Below are 14,241 nucleotides of genomic sequence, written 5' to 3'. Positions count from 1 at the left end.
ACATTCTTCAAAACAACGCCACCTGATTTTCATAAGACACTCCCCAAATCACATCTTCAACTGTAACTATTTTGGCCCGAAATGATATAGAATCTCCATCCAAGTCATGAAAAAAGGCAGCTCTTTCCAGAATATCTGGTAATGACTGTGTCAGCAGTGACCAGCCACTTTTTAAAAAATGTGCTTTTGTATATTTAACAAATCCAATTTCTGGTGTTACTCTTTATGTCTTTTGACAAAGCCGTGCTACTTATCATAGGGAGTGTTTGTAAATTCAGTCTATACATGCTTATTGATTACAGACATAGCGCTCGGTGCCAGAGAATGGGTGGAAGGAGGAAATAGATATGAGGAAGACACAGGTCTTGGTCTTTGTAATGCTGAGGATCTACTCTGGACATGTCAATTTTCTGTCTCCTTTACTGGTTTCTCTTCTTCTACCTACCTCTTTAAATGCTGATGTGGAAGGAATCATGGTAACTGTACTTATCTGCGCAGAAAGCTTTACCACCCCCTTTGGCTGCTAATGGAACTGGCCTCTAAGCCCCATCCCCAGGCAGATGTGGGCACATGACCCAGTCTGGCCCATCCAAGCGCTCCATATCTGTCAGTTGTGTCTGGTCTAAGCATAGGTCATGTCATCCAAGCAAAACCAATCAGAGTTCTTTCTAGAGATTGTTGTATGGATTGTGGGAGGAAAAATGCCTCTTACTGAGGAGGCTACTCTGGGGCTACCAGTGTCTTTGTTCTCTGCCCAGTAGAAAAGTCCTGTCTGCAATAGCAGACAATGGGGCCAACACTTCAAGAGAAGCAGAGACAAAGAGAATCACTGAGAGAGAGAGAGAGAGAGACAGAGACAGAGACCAAGGTCCACTAGGACTGGCCCTTTGACTAGCTGGTTAGGGCTTTTGTCACCAGCTCTGTCTTTGGCACTCTCCTGTCACTGTTCTTCTCTCCCTGATCAATATCACCAATGCTCATGGGCTTCTGCTATTACTTAGAAAGACACAAATTCTAAAATCTCTACACCAGTGTGATCTCTTGAGTGTTAGATCCATGTGTCTAAGGGTCATCTGGTCATCTCTCTTGACATTCCTCAGCATCTCAAACCAGCTTTCTTCTACACACCCCCTACCATGTTCCCAATATTGACGATACCATTGTCCACCCATGTTCTCCGTCCAAAAGCTGGAAAGTTATCTTGGACACCTCCCTCCCTCTTTATATCTAACCAGCTAGCAAGTCCATTGATTTTTATCTCCTTAAGGGTTCTCATATCCCACATCCCTTCTGTGTTCCCATCTCTACTCCATAATTGGGTCTGTCCTCATTTCAGACCTGGGCTGTTTTAGGTGAGATCAGCATTCCCGGTCCCATGCGCCCTGTCCACCCCTCCTATCCACTGCCCTCTCATTTTCTTCCAAAATGGCAAGTTTATCAGACTGCTATTTTTAAAAAATCCTTCAATGACTCCTCATTGTTTTATAGTCTTTTTTTAAAAAAAGATTTTATTTATTTATTTGATAGCCAGAGATCACAAGTAGGCAGAGAAGCGGGCTGGGGGTGTGGGGGGGTGTGGAGGAAGCAGGCTCCCTGCTAAGCAGAGAGCCTGCCGCAGGGCTCCATCCCAGGACCCTACGATCATGACCTGAGCTGAAGACAAAGGCTTTAACCCACTGAGCCACCAAGGTACCCCTGTTTTATAGTCTTTTTTATGTCATGACCCTGTCAAGCTCCACTCTGCCTCACCCCACCCACCCTCCTAGACCCACACAAGGCCACTTGCTGCTGGAGGTAACTGGACTAGGGGCTCTGGCTGCTAGGCTCTGCCAGCAGTCCTAGGGGCTGAGAGAGTAGGTTTGTATCTCAACACACCAGATAATGAATATACTTGTTGGGAATCTCTGGTTTAGAGATTATAGCTTACACTTCTTAGCTTGATATACAAGGTCCCTTCCTGCCTGTCTTTGGAATATTATGTTGCTATTCCTTCACAGACACATGTAACCACACTCTGGGCTGAGCTTATTGGAGAGTAATCTTGCAGGGCCAGTGAACCTGAACTCTGAGGCACCTGTTGGTATAGACTGATATGCCTGGAACTGTGTTGCTTTGTTCTGTCTAAAGGAGGAGGTTGATGCTAGGCTTCTGTGAAAAGACACAAAGAAAAGTAGACCTTCCCCAACAGGGAGCAGGGGTAGGCGGGAGCTGGAAGGTGTGCTTTGACCAAGGCTTATGATATTCAAGGCATTCACGCATCATGGGGTCAGTGACATACTGAACACAGAGGCAGAGAGTAGGGCTTCCTTCCTGCCTTTGCATAGAACACGGCTTCAGCACGGGGCAGGGTGGAGGGGTTGGTGATACAGAGTGGCAAGGAAGAAGCCACTTCTCAAAGATGTTTGGCTGTGGTCTCCCTACAATGACTGATGAGATTGAAGAAGGAAGGAGTTGAGTCCTAGAGCTATACAGGTGGGGGATAATCAGCCAGTAAAACTCAGGAGTATTAGTCACTCGATCTCGTTGTTCCCCATCAGGGAGACCCATGAAAAGTAGCTAAGGGGAGCTGTGGAAATCAGTTATGATGTGCTTCACTAGAAGGAGAAGAAAATCTAGCTACTTGTAGCATAGACAAATAGGGGTTAAATTTTTGTACACAAGGAGCCCAGTTGACAGTATTGGTTGCTATTCAGTGTTAAAATCAAAGAACCCCTAAGCTCTTATTATCTTTTTGCTCTCACAAGACAGCTGCCACATTTGCAAATATCAAGCCAAGAAGGGGAAAGCCGGCTTTCTCCCAGCATGACTTTGTCTTTTTATATCCAAAGCAAGGACCTGAGTTGACTTCCCCTTATTTCTCATTGACCAGAATGTGATCACATGCCTGCTTGAGACCAGTCGCTGGCAAAATAGAAAGGAATGGCCATGATTGGTTCCTGACTGGCTCAGGAGCCTGGATGAGGGGGGTAGGGGGTGAGGAGCTTACCTCCCTTGAGGTCATCCCAGATCATTCCAGATACAAAACTAAAGTTCCAGTAGCAGGGAAGAAGGATGGAAGGGGAGGAAATGGGTGATGGGTAGGTAAAGAATGATGTGTGTGTTCCTCTAGTAAGATATGTGGTTCCCCATTTCAGGAAGGTCTCCAAACCCCTCTTCCTAGCAGCTAAGTCTTACTCACGGGATTCCCAAGTCTAGCACCTTCTCTGACTTTCATTCTCCAGAACTCACCACTCCCCCCTTGGTACCACTAACACTACCAGGTTCCCACCCTTAACTCTGCCATCATTACACTCTGTTGCAATGGAGTGTCCCGATGGTCCTAGCATTCTTGGAGGAAGTGGTTCGATTGTATTCATCTTTGTCTCTAATGTCTAGCATGAGGCCTGGCACATAGTAAGTGTTCAGTATTTGCAGAATAGCTATTGCATAAACAAATCCAAGGTAGAAAATAATCCTCTTAGCACTGGCCCACTAAATGTGCTCGGTAGACAACCATTCAATTCAGCCACACCTCTTCCCAGCAGGTCTATTGTCTGCCAAGCACCGGAGCTACCCAAGAGGATAACATGGGTTCCATGAACTCAGAGAGCATGTGCGCTGCAAAGATAAGTAACAATACAAAACAGCATCTGATAAGTGTCTCATTAGAGCTACGGGAGTGCTGTGGCGGCGGGGGGGGGGGGGCGGGAGACAGAGGGCACGGGGATAGGAATGGCATAGTAATTAAAATCCGCAGGTAATCCCAAATCTTAATTTAATCAACACTTGCAACCTCCACCCATCCACGACTTCTTAGGGATGTAGGAAAATTGTCACATTTGAATGTCACTTCCCCCGGGTGCTGTGCCTGTCTGCCAGGGCACCTGTGACCCATCGTAAAAACTGTGTGGTGAACAGCCAGAGAGGAAACCAGGGAGAAAAGGGGGCCTCAGTCAGTCACAGCTCAGACAGTCAGCTCTGGAACAGCTGAAAGCTGATGCGGTTTAAACCAGTGATTTGAAGATCAAATGACTCCATATTTCACAATGGTACTGCATTTGAGGTTTTTGTGGAGGTGTGTTATTAGAAAAGTGGGAGCCAAAACCATTTGAAAGGCACAGTGAAATGCACCAATAGATTGATTTTATAGGTCCCTCGCTGCGTGGAAGCTGGGTTTTTGCAATGGGGCCATACTGAAGTCACCAAAAGCAATGGGAACAACACTGAGAGTCTTTTAAGTGGTTCTTAACTTTTTTTTTTTTTTTTTTTTTTTTGTAGGGAGTGGGATGGGGGCATGGACTTCTTTGACAGTCTGCTGAAATCTATAGATAGGTCTCAGAATGTTTTTCAATTATTAGACTTTTTTTAGAGAGAGAGAGCACATGTGGGTTGGGGGGGTGAGGGGAGGTGGGGAGTGGACAGAGAGGGAGACAGAATCTTAAGTAGGCTCCACGCGCAGTGCAGAGCTCAGTGCGGGGCTCGATCTCATGACCCATGAGACCATGACCTGAGCTGAAATCAAGAGTTGGTGGCTTAATCAACTGAGCCACCCAAGCACCCCAATTTTGAAACGATTTTTAAGAAAGTTAAAAGAAAAAAAAATACATAGAACTACAAAGGAAGCCGACTATGTTGAAATACTGTTACAAAATAATAACATTACGACAAGGTAACAGATGTGCTTCTTTAGTAATATTGTAAATAATAAGACCTCGTGGCATCTCTAGTATGTAATCGTGACCTGCAGTAGGGATAAGTCTAAATCCAGAGATCTGCAACAGTTGTCATGGGAGTTGAAGACCATCTGTGGTTTCTCTTGGTGACAAAGTCATAGGTGCTTCTATTACTATTCTAATTCGTTGCCTACATACATGATGGCAGGAATGTTACATTGCAGTTAGGGAAAATGAAGAAGTAATTAGGTTTTTACCATCTCAGTTCATAGACCCAGATTAAAAACTCTTGTCCCAAGGTCCCTCTACCACAGAGGGACCAGGCTGAAAACCAGGGTCAGTATGGGTTTCCCTGCTGTCGCGGACACAGGCCTAGGATGTCGTTTCCCACCTACTCGAGGCATTACATTATCATCTGTATTCCGCTGCTTAAAAAAAATTAGGTTCTTAGATTCAACAACAGAAGGGGGGATAGGACCCAATCAGCTTGCTGGTCGGAAAGACCTTTTTAAAACACACCTCCAGGAACCGTCCTTGGAATGTGGTTCTTTAATGTGGGTGTTACTGTGTTTTCCACTGATTTAGTAGCTGTTGGGTCCTTTTTCTCCTCTGGGGTATTCCTGCCTCATCAAATGTGGACATTTCAGACATAGGAGAGGGCTCAGGGAGCCGACATCATGCTTTCCCCCTAGAGAGGCAGTTTGCCCATCGCATGAAGTCCCTCTGAAAACGGATCAAGAAGGAACCCAGGTCCCCCTAGAAGGGGAATTTTCTGCGCATTAAAATACAAATAAGAAACTCCTGTCATTTTTCTTTTTTGCAAATAAAAAGCTGTAATAATTGACTGGGCTGATTCACAGTTCCCCTTTCCTGTTTATTTTAGGACTTACCTAAACGAGAGGCGGGGGGAGCACGAGGGAAGGGCAGATCACTATTTTATTGTTGCAAAAATGAATTTCTTTCTCAACTTAGAAATAAGCACACCGGGCACCAATTCTTTGACAATTACTATTTCACTTATTAGAGCTTATTAGTTTCTGTACACATGATTTTTTTTTTTTTTGAAAGGGAAGTCTCTATTTGACTAAATCTACATATGCACAGTAGGGACTTAGGAGAAAATGAGGTGGCTTGGGTGGGCAGAGAAGCAATTCTCAGACAAATCAGATTAATAAGGGCAACATGTTCCAAAATAGGGAGTTGTTACCTCTTCATGTTGAAAAGGGTTTTGGCCAGCTACACATGTAGTATTTGTACAACAAGAAAGTGAACTAAGGTTGAGAACACACCTGCTGGGCAGTTGGCTACTTGACCGTCGGTCATATTTTTCCCAATCCACAGCCACGGACTCGTTTCCTCATTTGTATTTGGTTTTCAATGATGAGACAAGGAGGGCATAGATCTTATTCTATTACAGCTATCCCTGTGTGTGTGTGTGTGTGTGTGTGTGTGTGTGTGTGTGTTTCCTTGGTTTTAAATTTCTAGATCTGGGGCGCCTGGGTGGCTCAGTGTGTTAAAGCCTCTGCCTTCAGCTTGGGTCATGATCTCAGGGTCCTGGGATCAAGCTCCACATCGGGCTCTCTGCTCAGCGGGGAGCCTGCTTTCCCTCCTCTCTCTGCCTGCCTCTCTGCCTACTTGTGATCTGTCAAATAAATACATAAATACATAAAATCTTTAAAAATAAATAAATAAATTTCTAGATCTGATCCTGGCATCCAGGGTCACATTGGACAATTAGTAGGTTCTCAAAAAGCATTTATAGAATTGGCTAGAACTCGAAGAGGTACGCCAGCTAGGGAGGACACAGCAAATAATTTTTCTGTAAAGCCTGATCGGCAGTGTGAAAAGATTTCCCACCTATGCCTTGAACAATGGATTTTAAAAACAAGCTTGAAATTTGCAAGTCACACAGAAGACAGCCCAGGAGGGAGGATCTAAGTGGGTAGCGAAAAGGTCAGAAATGAATAAAATGCAGTCTTCCAGGAACCTGACAAGGCTCAATATGGCATGGCTGAATAAATTACTAATTTTAATATTAATACTGACTATTCTTGCATACTGCCTCGTGTAGTTTCCTCATCTGTAAAGTGGGGACATGCATGGTACCTCCATCTTGGCGTTGTTAAGAGGATTCACTGAGTTAAGGCACGAAACACACTTAAAATCGCCGCAGGCACAGAACAGGTGTTTGTTACTATGTATGCCTGGAATGGCGCTTTCATACTTTACTAGGAGAAATCACAAAAAAGCCAGGATGGAGAGAAACCTGAGGAGGGAAACATATATATATATATATATATATCTCCTGGAAATATATCCTGGAGGTTCTCTGTTCTCAGTCTCTGTATTACTGTCCTTGCTTCTGGAACAAGCTTCCCAGTTCTCTCTCATTCTTCAGATCTCACAGCATCTGCTCACACAAGCCTTCCCTCGCTCAGTCTAAAGTAGGTCTCCTCCTAGTATTCCCTCTTCCAAAGCAGGGCTCGTTCCCTTTAGAGCATTTAACGCAGTGTGCTATTGCTTGTGTCATTCTTTGTTTACCCATCTATGGAATGTCTCCTCTTCTAGACTGTTCACTCCCTGCAGGCAAGAGGCTGGCTGTGTTACCGATTTGCCCTCAACTCCTAGCAGAGTGCCCAGCACGTAGAGATGCTCAGTGAATGAATGATCAGTGTACCTGTTGTGCACACACGGAATAAATAAATGGATTGGGGTTCCCGCTGTAAGGCAGTGTTCCCTCCAGCCACCACGGCATCCACACGGATCCTAGGAGTCGTGTGTCCCTCCTTCAGAGAATTTTAAACTAGCCCTACCAGCACATACTTCCTCATTCCACTCTGGTTTACAAAGAGAGGTGTGAAGATGAGATGGAAAGGGAGGTTGTTACCCTGACAGCAGCTGGGGTGTGAAAGTGGAGGGCAGGGGCAAGATAGAATTTGAGGGTCCATCAGCTTTTCACTAAGAAACACTTCCTTTTCAGGGGCACCTGGTGGTTCAGTCAGTTAAGCGCCTGACCTTTGGTTTGGGCTCAGGTCATGATCACATGGGTCATGAGATTCAGCCCCGCGTGAGGCTCCTTGGTCAGCGGGGAGTCTGCTGGAAGAGCCTTCCCCCTCTTACTCCCCCACTCACGTGAGTGTGCGCACACTCTCTCTAAAATAAATAAATAAATCTTAAAAAAAAACAAAAACCCAACAACCAAAAAACCCTTCCTTTTTGATAGTTCCTTGGGAGGAAGGAAGTGTAGACCAAACCTCAAAGTTTTGGGGTAATCAACAGTACCCTAAAATCCCTAAACAGGGACGGTTCAGGCACCCAGATAAGATGTAGGAATAGTTTGGATGTCTTGAAGGTAAAGGCCAGATGTTATGGCAAGGAAAAACTGAAAACCAGTTCAAGAGAGGGTCTTTTTACAGCACAGGGGTAACCCAAGCAGAACTCAGGGAAGAAAGGAAAGAAAGGGGTGAGGTCTTCTGTTCTTGCAGGGTAACTCAAGAAAAACTGGCCACACCTGGAAACTGACCAGTAAGAAGCCAGACTGCTTACTTCCTTTTATGCCAGCTGGCAGTGCACAGGGAGCCTGCCCTGGGAGCAGGTGGAGGGGCTCCTGGGCTGTGAGAGTCAGGCCACTGCACACTTAGCCCTCCCAGAGGCAGAAGCAGCCCTTCCTCCCCCAGGCCAGGGATGATCAGGAAAGAAGCCAGTGGAAAGGAACTGAACTGGGCTGGGGCTAGCCCAAACTGCACTTATGTATGAATTACAAAAGCAAATCTTCTCCCCTTCTTCAAGACCTTTTGCTTTTATCTGTTGGAAAATTGTCATGAGCTGATTCATTGGGACAGGACCCATAGTGCCATCAGCCAGAAAAAGTGTAGTAATAAATATACACATCAAATGCCTTTGCTATAAATGGTGGTTCTCTAGAGGGGGTCCTCTTGTGCAGTGCTCAACTTGAGCAACTGTACTGGGCAATCCTGTCAGAAATCCAAAGTTCCAGTGTGCTTCAGTGATCTATCAGGAAGACAGAGAGATGATCTCTGGGGTCCCTCTCATGTAAGCAGCCTTCAGTGTAAAGTTTTCCAGGAGTGCTCAGATGGGGACTGGGATTTCTCTTGGTTTATTTACCCTATCACACTTTGATACTCCTGAAAGGCTCCCTGCAGGCATGCTAGGTGGACTGTGTTTTTAACACTTGTTTCAAATACAGATGACTCAACCCCCATCCAATAGTTTCTGGTTCTCTAGGTCTGGGATAGGATCCCAACAACTATTTCTTATAGTAATTTTGATAGAAGATATAGTTTGAAAATGTCTGTCTTCGCAGAAAGAATTTGAATTTACTACATAAGAAGTCTGACAGTTGTGTTGGGGCCAATCAAAAGCTTGACTTCGTCTTCCCAGTATCTTTATCAATGTAAAATCCTTAATGCATTTCTTTTCCTACTATGGCTAATTTGTGATACACTGAATACATAAAATGTAATTAATGGAAATGACACAGATCTGTTTGGCGTAGAGGTAAAACCATGAAGTTTCAACAGAAAGTACTGTCAGCATCTTTGAGTGTTATGTAATCTGTAATTTGTATATAGCTAGGGTTCAATAACAGCCTAATTCTGGGCATTTAATGTGTGGTATGTGTATGAATGTGTGTGTGTTCCTGGAAATGAAGAGTAAGGGGGTAGTATCTTTCCTGCATTTGATTTCTCAGATTAAAATGTTTCCACATCAAATGGCTGTGAGTTTACCCTGAGTATTAGCTCTGAGGTCGGGCATAAATAATTGTGTATTTCTGCCTTCTGATTCATTCCCGGAGCTTTCTAATCCCATGGCCTGAAGGTCTCAAAACAGATAAAACCAAAATGTGTGTCTGACATTCCTGGGGGCTCTCACAGCTATTTGGGAAATAAATATAGCTTCCTGCAGGCGAGCTTCCATTTGTCCAGAATTACCTAGCTCAAGTGGAAGCTGCCCACACAATTACACTCTAGTTAAAGTATTTTGAGCTCCACCCACCCTCTGCCCATTTTTAGCATGGTGTGATGGAGGCAAGCAGGCCATGGGAACCCATGGGGAAATGTCACCCGTCCACTGAGCGCCGGGCCTGTTTGCAGGCGGGGTCTGCCTGCTGGCCACGAGCTCCCTAACCAGTGTAAATACACAGATTACTTTTCAAAATTCTTTTGCACAAGCTCACATGCTTCAAACTAATCAAAGTAGGACAGACCTCATCTCTCTCCATTTTACAGACTAGGAAACAGGCTCAGGGAGGCTAGCGTGTGGGAAACGGGAGTGTCCTGATTACTGGTCCAGGAGTCTTGGTTCTCAGTTCTAGGAGTCTTGGTTCTCAGCGGTGGGATCATCTGGGGGAGCTTGGAGAAAAAGTAGATGCCCAGCCCAACCCCATCTTCTCAAGGGGTGAAACTTTGTGCTGTTCTTTTTTAAAGCACCACCAATTCAGATAAACAGCCAAGGTGGTGAACCCTTAGCCTTATTCATGCTTCATGGTAACACCCAGGAAAAATAATGGGAAAATGAACTGAAGTGGAAAGACAGGAACCTAGTTTGTCCAATGCAGGAATAAAGTCCGTTGTGTAATACGACTGTGCTGCGTATTGTATCATACATGAAGGCACCCTTTGGAGTTGTGCAAAGGGCAGACGATCTGCTAGGAAGAGATTCATTAGTAAGATCCCTAAGAAAACAGTAAGAAAGCAAGAGGGATCAAGACGACTCATTGGGGTTCTGGAAAGCAGATTCCCCATCCGAGTTGTGGGAACTCATTTGGGCTTCTACAGTGCTAGACAGTGAAACAATATACGGGTGTCCAGTGTGGCTCTCTGTGGGAGTAAAACAAAAGAGCCCCCATTTAAGACACTATCAAATTGTCAGGGTGATCGTGGCCTCTCTCTTCTCCCCTCCATGTCCCCTCTCTAAGCAGGGCCAATTCAGATGCCCGAGGGGTGAGGCGTTAGGAGTCAGACAGCTGGTTCTGGTCTCAGCTCTATCATTACCTGCTCTAGGACCCCCTTGACTGGACTGACCTTCAGGTTTCTTATCCTTGCAATGGGGAGTCTAATTCTTGCTCTCCTTGCCTTGCCTGAAGCACGCACTGTGATGACGTCCTCACACGTATATACAAGTGGGGGACAATGCGTTACCACTATTCGTATAATAGGACCCATGACCATATTCAACAGCACCAAATAGTGCATTCTATCCATCCCATGTATCTTTAACTCTTCCATTCCCTAGAGGCCTCACCTCTTGTGTGTCCCTGTTGTGAGAATGTTTGGAAAGCACTGGGTTCCTTCCCTTTATGCACCCAAGCTGGAACACTCTGGATTGAAATACAGAGGGAGAGCCAGGCAGCTCAGCTCATGACAAGTGTTTGGGAGAAAGAGGCTGGCGTTTGATCGGACCAGTGCAGGCTTGACACAACGTCCTAAGGGCTGGGAAGAGTGGCCAGGCTCCAGGCTTGTGCCATCCAATACAGGAGCCACTGGCCACATGTGGCTATTTAAGTTAATTACAATGAAGTCAAATTTGAAATTCAGCTCCTTGACCACAACAGTCTCGGTTCTAGTACTCAGCGGCTCTGGGCGGTGAGTGGCTGCCATGTTGGACAGCGCTGATAGACAACATGCTCATCACCGTAGAAAGTTCTGTTGTACAGCTGTTCTTGACCTTCTGAATGGTCGACAGTAGTTGACTTTTTCCACACTGTGGCCAGATTTCGGTCTGAGGACAGCATTCTAACGTGCATGCTCCAGGAGGCCCGGGAAGGCTAGGATCTGTGTTCTTTCTGGCCTGCCCCACCCCTACCCTCCGATTCAGCCTGGAGATTGGGAAATACTGATGGGAGTCGCTCTCTAGGTAAAGCTAGAGTAGGGAAGTGCTGGAAGGGACTTAACTCGTGGTAGCATGGAGCAAGAAGCCCTTCCTTGGACCCTTGGGAACAGCCAGGAGGAAATGCGAAGCATGTGCTTTCCTTCACCACCAGCCTTCTAGAGACACCAGCCACAGCTGCCAGGTGCTAACACGCCCGTCAGCCTTGCAGGACCCACCCACCAAGGCTGGGTGGGAAGAGAAGCCCCAGGAAATCAAAGAGGTCATCCGGGCAGGGCCTCCCTGCTCCTCTCCTGTGCCCCCTCCCAACTCCCCCACTTCTTGGGAGCAGACACAGGCCAATTTGGTCAGACACAGCACTTGTGTCTTCTCTGGATGGTGAACAGCAGCCATGAGAGAGCCCCAGGTGGTGCTGTTGGCTCTCCCTCTAAACCCCACGTCCTGGCTAAAGGGAGGCAAGCTTCAAGCCAACATCTGCCATGCTTCCACTTTTAGACAGCATTTCTTTAGCCACCCAGGCAGAAAACCTTGATGACATAATCCTGATGAAGTTCCAGCTCTCTATCCTTTCTGGTTCCTAAGGCACAATGCTGGGCCCCCGGCAGGCTTGGTGCCATCAGACATCCCCTCTTCCGGTGGCCAGAAGCTGACTCGGGGTCAAGCCTCAGGGGCTGTCCCAATGGTATAGGTCTTAGGGGCAGGCTGGATTCTTATTCCCTCATCTTTCCAGGTGTGTGTGTGTAGGGGGGGAAGTGGGGTACGGGGGATGGGGCTGCCTCTGAACCATTTTAGCCCCATCATACGTCTTGACTGTCTTTGATGAGAGTTGTTTCCAACTTGCACTATGCAAATTAACAAGTCACTAATTTCAGCAATAAAAAACGAATTCTGATATTCAATACGCTAATTAACACAGTACTGGTGGTTGATGGAGATATTGATTGTGGAAAGATTTGCAGCTGCCCCCGGATTTGGCCAGCCCTACTATAATGCTAGTAGACAACCCCCCACCCCCATTCGGCATTCTAGCAGCGTGACCACCTAGCAGGTGCCGCATGTCACCCTGATCATTACCAATGAGAAAAGGAGGAGCATGCTTCCATTAAAATAGGGAAACTGAGGCACAGTGAATTCAATTAACTTGAAATCACACAAAGAAACAGAGCTGAATAGGTCCCAGCTGCTCTGAATTCGGGACGTATTCCTCCCCCCACCCCCAGTCCCAACACCAGTCCCCCACCCCCCATCCCAATGCCAGTCTGCATGCCCTCAAATGGTGTGTAGGGGGTGTGTGCAGGACCCACATCCAAGAGGTCATCTCCTTGTGGTAGCCTCTGCTAGTCTCCGCTGCTTCCCACTCTTCGGGTCGTAAGTTCAGGTAGAAGGGGCACCTTTCAAGATGCCAATTTGTCTCGAACTCTTTGGGGGACTGAACCTTGTGGACTGAATCTCGAATAACGCAATGCTTTGTTCGACATTGGCCTTCTGCTTATTTAAACAATTATGTGATGTTTGCTTAATTTAACCTTGTAATTATTTAAACAACTGTCGTATGACATTTACTTAACCTTAAATTCCACATCAACTAGGGATAGGAAGCTTTTTGAAGGGCGAAGACACTTTCTTATTTTTGTGTGTGTGTTCTAAGGCTCCGTGTAGTGCCCAGCACTTACGTGACAGTAATAAGGAATGGATAAAAGGAATAGGACTAATATTATCATATCCGGGGTACAGAGTTAGAACTTATCCCAATGGGAGTTCATAAGAGGGAAGACTATTTATTACTCGTAGAATAGGCCCACACGTTTGCAACCCTTACTGTGTACCAGGCTCTATTCTAAGCACTATATATATATTTATTTCCTCTTCATACAAGTTCTGTGCTACAGATAAGGAAACAGAGGAGAAGAGAAGTTAAATGACTTTCCCAAGATCTCACAGCCCATGAACGAGGGAATCAGGATTGGAACTCAGATACCCTGACTCCAAATCATGCGTCCTTTCCCTTACAGTATGGTAGCAGGAAGAAAGTGGAATTTTTACGTCCACGACACATCCTACCCAGAAACAACCTATAAGGCAGTTTCACATGATCCTGCGCCAATCACGAGGCTGAAAGGCAATCAGTCGTCATGCTGGGAGTCATCAGTGAATCTGGGCCACCATTCAGGCAAGGAGAACCCTGGGCATCAGAGGTAGAAGAGAGAAGTTTCACTCTCGCAGCCATTTCCTGGAGATGTATTTATGCGTGTGTGGGCGGGCGAGTGGGGAGGGATGGCTAGGGAAGAGAGGTGAGGCAGGAAAGAGAAGGATGAGAAGCAGAGGAAGAGAAACCTGACAGAAGAGGAAGCCTCTTTTTACCCTTAGTCTTGGGGCGGCTCCCGGGAACAGAAGCACACCCACAGGACCTTATGTCGGAGAACAGCTCTCCCCGGGGCCGGTGGTCACCTGATTTTCTCGGTACAGGGGTTAGACCCAGAGCACCAGAACTTCCAGTTTTTAACCCACTGAGCCACCCAGGTGCCCCCAAGAACTTCCAGGTTTTTTTTTTTTTTTTAATTTTATTTATTTATTTGACAGGCAGAGATCACAAGTAGGCAGAGAGACAGGCACAGAGAGAGAGAGGAGGAACCAGGCTCTCTGCTGAGCAGAGAGCCCAATACGGGGCTTGATCCCAGGACTCTGAGATCATGACCTGAGCCAAAGGCAGAGGCTTAACCCACGGAGCCACTCAGGTGCC

The sequence above is a fragment of the Mustela lutreola genome, chromosome 8 (genome assembly GCF_030435805.1).
Source record: "Mustela lutreola isolate mMusLut2 chromosome 8, mMusLut2.pri, whole genome shotgun sequence".
Lineage (NCBI taxonomy): Eukaryota > Metazoa > Chordata > Mammalia > Carnivora > Mustelidae > Mustela > Mustela lutreola.
This window is presented reverse-complemented; position numbering follows the sequence as displayed.